The following is a 12,940-nucleotide window of genomic DNA, read 5'->3' on the forward strand; positions in this document are numbered from 1 at the left end:
GTGGCGGCGAGCTGGGAAGACGGGGGGGGGGGGGGGGGGGTGGTAAAGGGGTCCGCCGTGAGAAAAGGGAGTGGGAGGGAAAGGAAAGGGGAAGGAGAAATGAAAACGGAAGGAAAACAAAATCAAGAAGAAGGGGAAAATAAATAAAAACAAGCAAACCAAATAAAAATACAAGGAGTTCGGGGATGCTGCGACGCGGGGCTCGGTGGCCGCGGGAGCGTCTCGGCTGGTGGGGAGCGGGATTGAAGGGCAGCTCTGGGAGAGGTGGGGAGGACTGGGAATAAGGGGAGGGGAGCAAAAAATAAGAGAGAAAACACCTTTCTGAAATATTCAGGTTTTTTTTTTTTTTTCCAGTTGTTTGTGGGAGCCTCTCACTGCCTGGTCCCCACACCCAGCACCCCAGGGCCCCCCCTGTGCCTGCATCGCCTCGCTGGGACCTGCTGGCAGCACCTCTCTTCTCTTTTGGGGTGCTTCCACACCCCGAATCCCAAAGCCCCATGGCGAGGAGGCTGCAACAGGGAGCCGGGGCAGGCAGCGGGGCGGCAGGAAGGCGTGCGGGCATCCCACCTGTCCGGGGAGCTCCTGGGGTCGTCCCAGCCCACTGTGCTGCCCCGGCAGCCTCGCCTGTCCCCTTTTGTCCTGACAGCCCCCTGAAGGTAAACTCAAGGGGTCTGGGGGCTACGGAAAACGCCCAGCTAAGCCCAGGCACCCGCTGCTGTGGGAAGGTGAGGGGGGGGGTGTCTTCAGCTGGACGGGAACATGCTGAGGAATCCCTGGGTCTGTGCTCTCCCTACAAAAAATGCCTAACCCTCGGATGGCTGCCGTGGGTTCCCCAGATTCTGCCACCAGCAGGGCCCCCAGGCAAAGGACTGGAGCCCTAAACCCACACCGGAGCCGACCCCTTCCAGAGGAGCAGGGAGACCACCACCAGCTGGAGGACAGACGCCCAGAGGTGGACAAGAAATGCAGCAGAGCAGCACGGGCACCTACGCGACCTGTCCCAACAACTCACTGCATTGTGTCAACCCAGTAATGCCAAACCCTCCCCTGGCCCCACAAGGCTTCGGGGCAGCCTGGGAAGGCACAGGGACGCAGAAATTATTATTAAAGCTATTAAAAAAAAGTGTTATACATAGAAATCTGAATGCATCGGGAGAGGAGCGCGACACACCAGCAGGAACGTACTGTCCTGCGGGGCTGCTGGAAGGGGCTCCCGGCTCTCCTGCCAACCCCAGCCCAGCCTTTGCAGCCTCTGAGCCGCTTTGCACCGCGTGGCTTTGCTCTGCGCTTCTGCTCGGATGTCCCAAACCCGTTGCAAGGTCCCCTCGGCAGTCTGTGCTGCGGGCTCTTTGGGACAGAGGCTGTGCCTCCGCGGGAAGGGGCTCTCCGCGGTCACAACCCACGGCCCTGCAAGCCGAGGCGCCGTGACCCCCCCCCCCGAGGGATCTGCCGAAAGCCGTGGCCCTGCTGTTCTCCCCAGGCTCGGCCCTGCCGTGCACACATCTCCTGCGACCTGCTGGCATGGGACCGAGCCAAAATGGAAACCCCGCAGCCCCTCGCTCAGCCGCACCTTGGGGCCGGCCGCGTTCGCATCCCACCCCGCGATCTGTTATCATCGTAACCAGAGGAAAACTAAACCCTCCTTTTTCTTTTTTTTTTTTTTTTCTAACCTGTCTTCTAAATCTGGCGACCGATCTCAAGGCACGAGGGACAAGACCTTCAGCTATGTTGATTTATAACCGAGCTTCTAAATTACAGGTTTACGCATTAGTATAAACACCCATAAACCAGCCCTAAATACACAGTGCCGTATGTAATCAAAACGCCAAAACACCGGGCGGCCACGTGACAGCACGGGGGGAAAAGCAAGCTCCTCGCTCCTGTTGGGGCTGGGACCGGCCGAGAGCTCCCAGTTAAACCAGTATGGTGCACTGGGGGTGGATCATGCCTCTTACGGCACGTCCTTAGCTGCTGGTAGCACCGCTCGCGCCCCACGCCGGGCTCATCCACCGCAGAAGGGCTGCAGAGCGCCACGGTTGGGGTGGGCTGCTGATGTCAAGAAACTCCCTCAAAAGCTGGCTTTCTTCCCCAAACTGTGCCACCCGGTTCCCGGGGCTGGAAGAGCAGAAGGTGGAGGTCCCAGCACGGATCCTGCACCGCCACGGGTCCGCGCACGCCACGGTGCCCCTCGGCACGGAGGGGCCGTCCCCTTCCCGGCGCAGATGGGGAAAATCAGGCGGACGGAGCTTCCCCGGATCACACAGGGAGGCTGGAGGGAGGGCCATGAATCACACTTAAATCGCCCGAAAGACAGCCCGGTGCTTCGGCCCCGGTGGCTCCTCACCAGCTCCTGTGGCCGGCAAGGATCCGGCCCCGGGAGCCCCTCTCCGAAACCCTTCAAAGGCAACGGCGACGGGGAGCCCAGCCACCGTGTGCCCGTGCATGTGCACACGTGTGTGTGTGTGTGTGTGCGTGTGTGTGTGTCGGGAAGGGGAGGAGGTGGCAGCACTCTCCTCCCCGCTGCCTCCACTCCCCGTGGAGCACTTCTGGGCAAAACCCATTTGCTCCGGCTTCATGTAGGGCCAGCAGATTCGGCCCATTGTGCTGCGGCGCTCAAGAGCCGGCGAGGAATTGTCGACCATGCTGAAACGGTTACATGGGGAGTAATGAAAATTTACTGCACCCTGCTCGGGTCTCCAGCCAAGAAATAAAAGCAAAAGATCACAACAGGCATTTTTTTAATTTGAGGCAAAATTAAAAAAAGAAAGGATCCGCACTTAGAAAATAACAACCACATCCACAGATCAAAGCAGCTGTTCTCCTCTCATTCTGGGTTTTAAGAGGTTTCTGCAGCTACAGGGATGTTTACACAGGGAGAGAGATACATACATTGTGCTGTCTTGATGCTGCCTCTCCCCCCTTCATCTGGCAAAACATTCCCTGGGAGGCAATATGAGGTCATTCTTAGACCCTGCGTTGTTTTCCTCAAGCTGCAAGCCTTCGGGGCAAGAGGCAATTCATTTCCCATTAGCAAACACACATTTGCACTTGGAACCCTCCCATGCACATCTTGACAGGGAGCTCGGGGACCGGGGACGGGACGGTGCTCGCCAGCTCATCGTGGCACTCCCAGGGGGACTTCCAGCACCCCGGGGCTGTCGGGGGGTGGTCACTGGCTCTGGCAGAGCCCCGATGAAGGGACACGAAACTGGGGGGGGGGGGGCAGGCTGGCATCTTCTGCAGACCAGCCTCAATGTTCCTGTGGCTTTCACTGCTTTTAGCGCAAGAGGGGCTGGATGGCTCTGGGGAGCACTAATGGGCTGTAAAAATCTTGTTCTCCTCCGTCTCGTTGGCTCGAGCCCATTTCGGAGCAGGGCTGAGCCCCGCTGCAGAGACCGAGCAGGGATGGAGGCTGTGGGAAGGCGCCAGGGCCGATGCTCCCCTCGCCTCCCTGCATCCCCACGGTGGTGCCTGCGCTGCGCGGGCAGCGCCGGCTTCTCCAAAGCAAAGTCCGGCCACGAGCGGTCCCGTGCTATCAGTGCGAACAAAAAAAGTCTTTAAAACCAGACCTCCCCAGCTCTAGCGTGAATTGAATGTCGTATGCTATAAACGAGCCCTGTCTTCAGCACTGCCTGGGCGTATTTGCACGGCGATGGGGCCAAAAGGGATTTCTGAGGCTGTGCAAGAAGCTGCTGCGAAGCAGCGGGCACAAAACTCCCATTACGGATCTCGGGGCTTGCAGAACCAGCTCTGGAATCGGGCAGGGGCACTGGAGGAAGAAGAAGAGGCCAAGGGGTTAAGGCACCGTGCTGAGAACCGGGAGATCTGCCTTCTCGCCCCGTCTACGAGGAGCACAGGCCCCCGGCAGGACCCATCCTGGGGGCCGGGCGCTGAACAACGCTGGTCGCGCACCCGGCGCTCTGCGCTGCCACGACTTGGCTCGAGGAAGCAGCAGCCGAGACGTTTCGATGCCCCGGCGAGGGGTGCGGTCCCAAACTGGGAACAGAATGGGCTATTTTTAAAAACAGAGAGGAAAACACTGCATTCCCAGTAATAAGCCAACGGCCCGGGCTCGAAAGGCTCAGCCCATCCCCATCGCGAGCTCCCGGGCACATCTCTCCCGTCCTCAACCTGCAATTTGATGGAGATGCCTCCAAGGGGGGCGAAAAGCGCCGGGTCCCGCTAAATGACTGCCTGCCACGCTGTGACACCTTTTTTCCAGCGTCGCAGGGCTTCCCAAACCTGCGGGCGGAGAAAGCCCGTGTTTGTAATTCCCACTTTGCAGCAGGAGAAGCTGCCACAGGCGGAGGTGAGGTGACTTACCCGGCGTCACCGGGAAGGTCGCTGGCAGCGCCAGGAATAGCCCCGCTCCCAGCTAACCACTAACCACACTTAGCCCAGAATAAGGGTCCCTTTTTTCCAGCTTGAATTTATAACAGCTTTCTAAGTGACATAAGCCCTTACAGAAATAGGCAGGCTTTTCTTCCAGAATAATTACTGGGAAATCGCACAACGGCGCGCGGGGGGTGTAATTACAGCCGAGCGGCTGCTGCTGGTGGCTCGCGCCCCGCGCTGCCGGCAGCTCCCCGCAGCTTTTACCTTGTCCTGCTTTTCCATCAGCATGTGTACACCAACTGGCAGCTCGTCAGGATGTGGGTGGAGAAGGAAGGGGCTTCGGGCAGCAAGGAAAGCGATCCGTCGCTCTTTGAAGCTCTGTTAATCGTCTTTCCCCTAGAAGATACTCAAACAATACATCTCTCAGCTACCAAAGGCAAAACTCTGCGTGTCTGCTTCGGGCTCAGCCCAGGCGCTGCTGCAGAGCAGGTGTTTGCTTTTAAAGGCATTTTTAGGTCCCACGCATGGAAAAATCAAGCTCAGGGTTCAGGTTCTGCTGAAGGGAGGCCTGAAATGCATTTCTGACACAAGTTGTTAGAACACAGCGTGCTTAACACCCCCAAAAATAAGCTATTACCGTTTATCAGGTGTTGATATATCTACATATCCACCCAGAGCGCTATCTGCCAAGAACGGGCTCGCGGCTCTGCCGAGCGTTACCCCGGGGGCCGGCGAGAAGGCAAGGGGTTAACTCGGCACCGCTGACACCACTTTAACTCCAGGACCCAGACGCGTGCGTTTAAAAGTAGCACTTCTCTCCTTAAAATAGTTTATGGATCTTACTCGGGGATAAATCCAACGCCCCCGAGCAGAAGGAGACCTATTAATTCCTGAGTTTTTTCACACTGTAGTAAAGCAGTGATTTTATGTGCCCGAGCTGTGTAAGATGTCAGTCATTTTCCCACTTGCATTTCCATATACAATTTAACAAGGCATTAGTTTATTCCCAGAAGCCCCAGCCAGCCCTGAGCCAACTGCGTCAATATTTTGTTGCTTACACAAATGCCACCATTAGAGTCAGCGGCGCGTTTTGGGGGAGGCTTTTTTTTTTCTTCTTTTTTTCCTTTTTTTTTTTTTTTTAAAGCAGGGTTCCTCCGCGCTGATGTACGTATAGCTCTTAAAAAACCCCCCAGTAACACGAGCCTTTCAGGGCGGCTTACCTGGGTGCTGAGGCGTCGCTTTCAAGGCTGAGGAACGCTCCTGGAGGGCGCTGACCTGACCAAAGGCATTCGCTAACTAATTCATTCTTCCAAGAGACTTAACTGCCTCTTGCCTTCGGAAACCCGAGGCAAACCCGAGCCAAATCCCAAGCCTGTCGGAAAACACGGAGAGACCCTTCCTGGCTGCACAGGACGTCAGAGCCGGGAGCCGGCGGCCGCTCCGAGCCCGCTGCAGCGCCTTGGCTCCCGGCCCCCGGTGCCAGCGGCGCGGAGCCAGCAGCGTGCCAAGCCAAGGCGGCCGCTTCGCCGCGTCCCGCTCCGGTCCTCGGAGCCGCTGTCGGGATAAAGGAGGAGAGCAGAGCCCGTGTGCCGGGTCGGGGAGTCCTCACTGTTCTTAGCTGAGTCCTACAAAGCTGTTTTTTGGGGTTTCTCCTACGCTGCAGCATCTGGGCACCGGGGCACGGCTGAGGGATGCTCCTGCAGCTCGCGCTGTCCTGTTGTCTTTGGCACGCTGTCCCGAAAACCCTCGGAGGTTTTTCTGGTGCGGCGTGAGCACAGCACGGCGGGTTCGTCCCCCTGCCCCAGCCCCGCTGTCTCCCTGCGGACACAGCCCCCCAGCCCCGGGGCTCTTGGGATCACCCCAAGCAGCTCTCTGCAGCCTTACCGGCGCTTACAACCCCAAAAGCTGCGTGTTTCCACCAAAACCCCTATCCGTTACCCTCCAGCCCCGCACACGGCTGAGATTTCTGAGCAAATCCCCATTCGAAATCCCCCTGAGCCCCCCAAAGCTGGGGGACAAGAGGAAATCAAAGAACAAGTTTCCCCAGCACCGGCAGCCGGGAAAGCCCTGCAGGATCCCCTCTGTGATCCCGCACCAGGGCAGCCTTGCCGGAGAACAGAGCGGCCTTAGTGTGTCAACAAGCCCTAAACACCCGAGGGCAGCTGGAAGTGAGATGCCATTATTATTTTTTTAATTTAAAACTAACTTCTTAACCTACAGGAAAGTAAACGTTCTTCTCGGATGGCCAAGAAAACCACGCTGGGATTTTCCAAATGGCTATGACTGACTGTTTATGAGCAGAGGCTTCCAAACGCAGAAATAAATGGCTCGCTCTCAGCAGGTTTTCCTTTCTATATTTACCCTCACCTGAAATGAACATTATTGCACACTGCAACGTTTATTCCCTCTGATCAGGGGAGCGGGCGAAGAAACTAACCAGCCGCAACACGTCAAATAAATTGTTAATCTGCTGTTTGCACTGGGGCCGGGGGAGGAGGGAGTCCCCAGGTTTTGGGCAGCGCCCAGGTCTCGCTTACAACTTCCATCCCAGCTCCGCGGGAGCGCCGAGCTTCGCCCGCCGCAGCCTGTGGCTGCCTGGAGCTGGGGCCGGATCCTTCCCGGCGCCGATCCGTCGCTCCCCTGCCCTCCCCGCAGCACCCGAGCACCCTCGGTCCGTGCGCGGGCGGCCGCAGGAAGGGTTGCTCGCCCCCTTGCACGGGAGGAAGCCAGCTCCGAGGTGCGAGGACTCGCTCGAGGGTGCACGAGAAGCCTCCTGCAAGGCAAAAAAGCGCGCACGAATCCCAGGGGAACGCACAGATACGAGACGATCCTCTCTGAAGCTCTGCAATTCCCTGCCCTGAGCCCCGGTTTCCCCGCAGGGTGTTTCTCTGCTTGTTCTCAGGGTGGGAAGTTCCTACAGACGCACAGGGGTGATCCATGAACGGTCCCCGCTGATGGGCCCAAATGGCCACAAATACCTAAAAAGTCTTTCCCGAGGAGAGGCTGTCGGGGCTGAGCTTTTGCAAAATGAATCCTAAGGCGATGCTGGCCGCTCAGCTGTAAAATCTCCCCTAATCCCAGCTCCCAGGAAAGGAGAGGACGCGGAGATCAATCACCAGGACGTCGTCCCCATCACATGGCGCCCTCGGTCACGCTCGCGCCCACCACTAGGTCCAAATCTGGGCTTGACCTCCCATTTACCTTGAAGCTCTCTCAGTAGTCGGGCCGACTGCTGCACACCAGCCCAAAGAGGGGTTCGCACCGCCCCAGAGAGACCGGGGGGAGCTCCTCAGCTCCGCAGCTGTGGGGGTGCCCAAAGAGGACCTTCGAAGGCAGCCCCCGGATTTGGGAACAGCCGTGCTTGGTTTCTCAGGGCTTGCACACGCTCAACACAAAACGGAACCTTGCCCCCCCCACTTTTTTTTTTTTTTTTATTTTCCCAGCTCAAACTTTTCACTTTTGGAAAAGTCTTTTCGTGTCGGGATGGCTTAGCAAGCCTTTCCCCAGCCAACCACTCCGAGAGCATTTGCTTTAATCCAGATTAACTAACATGAAGCAATTTAGATAAACCGCATTAAGACGAAACACCTTTGAACTTTTTTTTTTTGGGGGGGGGGGGGGGGGGGGGGGGGGTTGGATTGGATTCCCTGCCCGAGCGCTGTGTGTGGTTTGGGCCTCCCCACGCCGCGGCACCACCGGAGTTGAGCTCTCCATGAGCAAGAATGGAGTCAAGTCAGCAAATACAAAGATTTCCCAAGGGCACCGAGCCAGCAGCACCGGTGCTTTGCCAAAAGAGCCCAAAACCTTGTCCGGGAGCATCCAATGGGGCAAGAGAGCGCAGAGAGTGGCTCCTCGGCACCGTCCCAGGCTGAGGACGTGACCACGAGCCAAACCCCTGCAAGCCTCAGTTTACCCAGCGCCGAGCCGTCCCCTGGGCGCGCGGTGACGGGACCGGCTGGCCACGCGCTGAGATCAGCCGCTGGCCACAAGAGGCCGGGCTGGGCGGGCAATGGTTTGCTGAAGGTGGCCAAATCCCACGGCCCGGCCACGTGCGCCGTGCCCGAGGTGGTCACGGCCAGCCCGGGTGGATGGGATGTCTCGTGGAGACGGTCACGCTCTGGGTTAGGAGGAGGGAATTAATAGCTGCTGTAGTCACCGGGGAAACACGTAGCGCACCGTGGGCACGTCCACGCCGAAATAGAGGAGGAAACTCGCCGACCCAGCCGGCTCCCAAATTGCCACCAGTGGCTACGGCAGCCCCGACACCAAGACCAGAACCGTGCAGCCCAGCGTTTCCATCCCCTCACCTGGACAAGACGGGCACTAATACTTCATCTGCTTGCCGGGGAACTACAAGCTGCTCGGGATCCAACCGCCCGGCCGCATATTTGCACCAGCATCCAGCACGGAAACAATCCTGACCTTGTCTGGTGCACCGGGAGCTCCTGCAAAAATAGCTTTCTTGGCTTGTGGGGCAGAGGAAAACTCCCCTCTTCCCCAGCTCCCCTCTCCACACCCTCCAAAAACACCTGCTCAGGCTCTCTGCCATCCGCCCTGCTCGTCCTCCTCTTGGAAGGAGGATTTCTGGCAGAGCCAAAGCTGCAGCACGCAGACTCCAAATTCCCCCGTTTTCTGAGAGCCGGGGCCGAAATGCCAGCTGGGCTTCACGTCCCCCGTTCGGACGGGGTTTGCTTTTCTGTAAGCAGAGCCGCAGCCCTGCTCGCGGCGCTCACAGCTCGGCGCTGTGCTCGCTGAGCTCCGCTCCCAGGTGATTTGGATCAGGATACACCAGGAAGTTTGCTTTCGGCCGCCCCAGTCGGCGCGTGGGCGTGTAAACAGTGACCGACTTCACTGCAGGTTCGCCTCCTTTAAATGGGGACTTTCACGTTCGTCAGACTTGAAAAAACAACGCCATCTTTTAAACAACAAAAAAAAACATTTCCCCTTCCATTGGCTGCGGCCACCGCCGAAGGCATTTCTGTTTGAACAAGCGGGCCCTTCCCTCCCGCTGCCGCCTCGCTGCGCCCAACGAAGCCGTGCCGCCGGTGGGGATGCTCCCACGCAGAGATTTCGCTGCCCCTGGGATGTGCGGGGGCAGCCAGAGCGCTGCTGCTCCCCCTGCTCCTGCCATATGGGTGCTTTTTTGGCAAGCCAGGCTGGCTTTGCCTTCCTGGGGGAGTTGCTTGAATCAGGGCAAGGGAGCGGTGCCTGGGTTCATCATCATGTCGCTGACACGGGCAAGTTCGCAGCGTGGACGGGTGCTTTCCGATGTGAATGTCGGGGTTACAAGTCTCCGAGGCTATAAAAGGGCAAATTGGAAATATCCTGGTGGAGGTTGCTGCCCGACACTCGAACATTCACCCTGAAAGACTCAAAAATCCCCATTTTCCCCGTCGGAATTCCTCCTAAATGGCTTGGATGAAATAAATGAGATTAATCTAATCAGAGAGATGGATGGAGCTCATTAAAACGGTAGATTAAAAAAACCTACCCCACTTATTACCAATGCTCCCAAGGTCCTCTGCCTTTGCGGCAAGTTAAAGCCACCCAGGAACTGGATTCCCTTGCAGAAATCTGCAGGAAAGGCATTAAAAATGCATTCAGCTATTACAGTTCTCCATGTCACCAGTCACTGGGGAAAGGAAATGAATGCAGGGCAAATGCACATACATTTAAATACACAACTGCCTCCTCTGGGACCAGGATTTATAGGCTGGGAGATCTGGGCCCTGCTCCGAAATGGAGAGACAAGAGCAGATTGAAGGCACCAGCGGGCTGCGCTCTTTTATCCTCTGACACAAACACCACCTCCCCACCCTCGGCTTCCTCACGCAAAGCCGAAGATCAGAAAGGGGCAAAAGCAGGACCTGGCGCCGCATGGAGCTGCACAGGGAGCACAAGAGGAAATTCCTGAACAGCATTTGGCCCAGACTGGCCCCACAATGAGCTTTACTGGCTGTGTTTCTCACAACCAGCGGCCTTCCTGCCCACAAGCTGCCCGCCAGCTCCTTCCTGGGGCTCTGAGAAGAACATCCACCCCGAAATCCTCCTTGTGCCCCTTCATGGCTGCTCTTTGGGACGAACCCACTGCACTGATGCTCCTGTACATGTAAACGCAAAGTTTGCACCACGTGCAAGGGCCCCGTTGCTTTCACTCCCCTCGCCTTTTCCTGCTGTTGAACTTTCCAGGCCGGAGCCACCAACCGTGCATGAATTGCACGTGCTATTTTTGGAGAGTTCTCCAATAATTATCAGCTCACGCGAGGCGAGCAGACAGACCTGCTTCTGCCTGGGGTCAGCCTGCTGCGCCGCGACATGCGTTCTCCGCGGTGAGTCCACCCCTGGAAAAACAGACAAATGAAAAAAAACCAAAAACTAAAAAATCCTGAGTCCGTCTGCCTGCAGAGTGCACAGCGAGCAGTGCTATGGCCTGTGCTGCTGGACTGCAGGGTCCTCAGTTCAGGAGGGAGCGAATCCCTCTCCCAGGGCCGTGCTGACCTGGCAAACCCCACATGCCAGACGAGCTCTGGGGTGCTTTGAGCAAGAGGAAAGAGCTGTCCGCACGTCGGGGTTTTCCCAGCTCCTTTCTCAGCAGCATCCACCCCCAAGCCAAGGGCCGCTCGCCATCTGATGTAACTGTGGCGCTGCCCGAGCCAAGCACTTTTCCCTTATTGCTTTTTGATGGGATGATTTTTACAGCTCCCCGGGGGCCCGAGGAAATCACCGAGGGTTTAAGGAGATGGCTCTGATACAACCGTGTGCTGCAGATGCACAGTGGGACAGCCGGGGGCTCTGGCTATGGCTAGCCTCCCCAGCACGCAGTTGTTTACAGAAACTAAACGGGTTACAACTCATCGGCTGAGCTGCATTAATCACACACCCAGCCTGCTGCAAACCCACGGCAATGGGGGCAGCTCCAACCACCTTTAAAACCCACCCAGGACATTTCCCTTTGCGACTGCACGGGGCTAAGAGAGCTGCAGCATCGTTCATGCAGCCCAGCTGCGGAGCTGTAACTAATTACATGTGGTAATTGGGCTGTCCGTCCCCACATGGCGTGCCAGCGCTGTGCCTTTCATCCTCTGCAGTTCTCCAGCCACAGCACCCAGACATCTTAGGCGTTTCAGAGACTTTGGAGGGCTGAGCTGTTTCAGGAGGGGCGGATCAAGGCCCCAGCTCCCCGAGGGGCTGCTTCATGTGCCCGTCCCACGCACGCGTGGGGCTGGGCGCTGGGCACCCCAAGACCTCCCAGCCCCTGCCCTGTGGACCCGCAGCGCTCTGTGACCTCCCAGCTCCAGCCATGGGTGCCGCAGGTGCCTGCTGTGGGCATTATTGGATGCTTAGGAAATGGGAAGGTGCTGGAGGGGAGGAGAAAGGCAGATGTTTCATTAGAGCACAAGCAGCCCAGGCTGGGCGTTTTGACCCCCAGATTTAATTCCAGTGCTGGTCAAGGCAAGGGGAGGTTATAGCAGAAGGGTACATGGACAGAGGGTCACCTACCAGAAAGAAAACTGATAAAAACAAATGGGAAATGTTGGGTGGAAGGACACTGCAGCTGTTGCAAACTCCAGCCCTAGAGTTAGCTTTTTCATTTTATTCGCTCTGACAGCTCTAAGGTTAATACCCTGGCAGTTGACAGCCACTAAGCCATGGCTTTAGGTATAAAAACAATCAGCCCGTGACTCCCCCAGCCTTCAGACGGCAGAGAAATTCCTGCCATTCCACAGAGGGCAAGGGGAGCCAGGCATGGCGACTGCCTTTTGTTCTGCTGCAGCCCGGCTCGTCCTGCACAGCCCTCCTGAGGCATTCACACGAAATTTATCCCCAAAACAGGGCTGGGGCCGGACTGGGAAGGGCCACAGCAGCACCACCTTTGGTGAGGGACACGGCGCCTTGACGGTACGGCAGGGACAAGGCGGTGACGGGTGGTAACGTGTTTTGCTCTCTTTTTACTCGAAGTGCTGCACACCGTGAAGGGCTGCTGAAGGAGCAGCCTTCAGCCTCACCACACCTGGGCATAAAATATCGGCTCCCAGCTCCCAGCTGGGTTTTTGGAGGTGCCGAGCCCACGGGGCCGCCAGCAACATGGCTCCACCGCCTCTCCTAGGCCATGAGGTGTGCTGAACCTAAACGAACATCTCCCTTCACTTTCACAGCCCTTCTCTGGGCAGGACGCCCCTCGCCCCACCACAACCCTCCCGCTCTTCGCGCCCACCCTCCTCATCCTCCTGTCTTCCATGAGGCCCCTGAGCTTCGCGCCTCCTCCTCCCCCCCCCGTTCGGAATGGGACAGCCCCACCGCGCTGCCTCGGCTCGGCGCCTGGAGCGTTCCATCCCGCACACGGGGGGGTGACGGGCAGCCCTCGGCCCGGACTGCGCGCTGCGGAGCGGCCCATCGGGCGCCACCATGGGGGGGCGCTGGGGGCGCGGGCGCTCCATTAACGAGCCTCACCCGCTCAGCGACCATCAGCAGGGCCCCACGGAGCGAGTCCCACGTTTAGGTGCCGGCGGGAGCTAGCACCCAGGGGTGGGCGCGGGATGGGCGGGGGGAATGGGCGAAAGCACTGAGTCGGTTCCCCCCCTCCCGCCTCGCGTTGGTTTCGTCC

The sequence above is a fragment of the Cygnus atratus genome, chromosome 24 (genome assembly GCF_013377495.2).
Source record: "Cygnus atratus isolate AKBS03 ecotype Queensland, Australia chromosome 24, CAtr_DNAZoo_HiC_assembly, whole genome shotgun sequence".
NCBI lineage: Eukaryota > Metazoa > Chordata > Aves > Anseriformes > Anatidae > Cygnus > Cygnus atratus.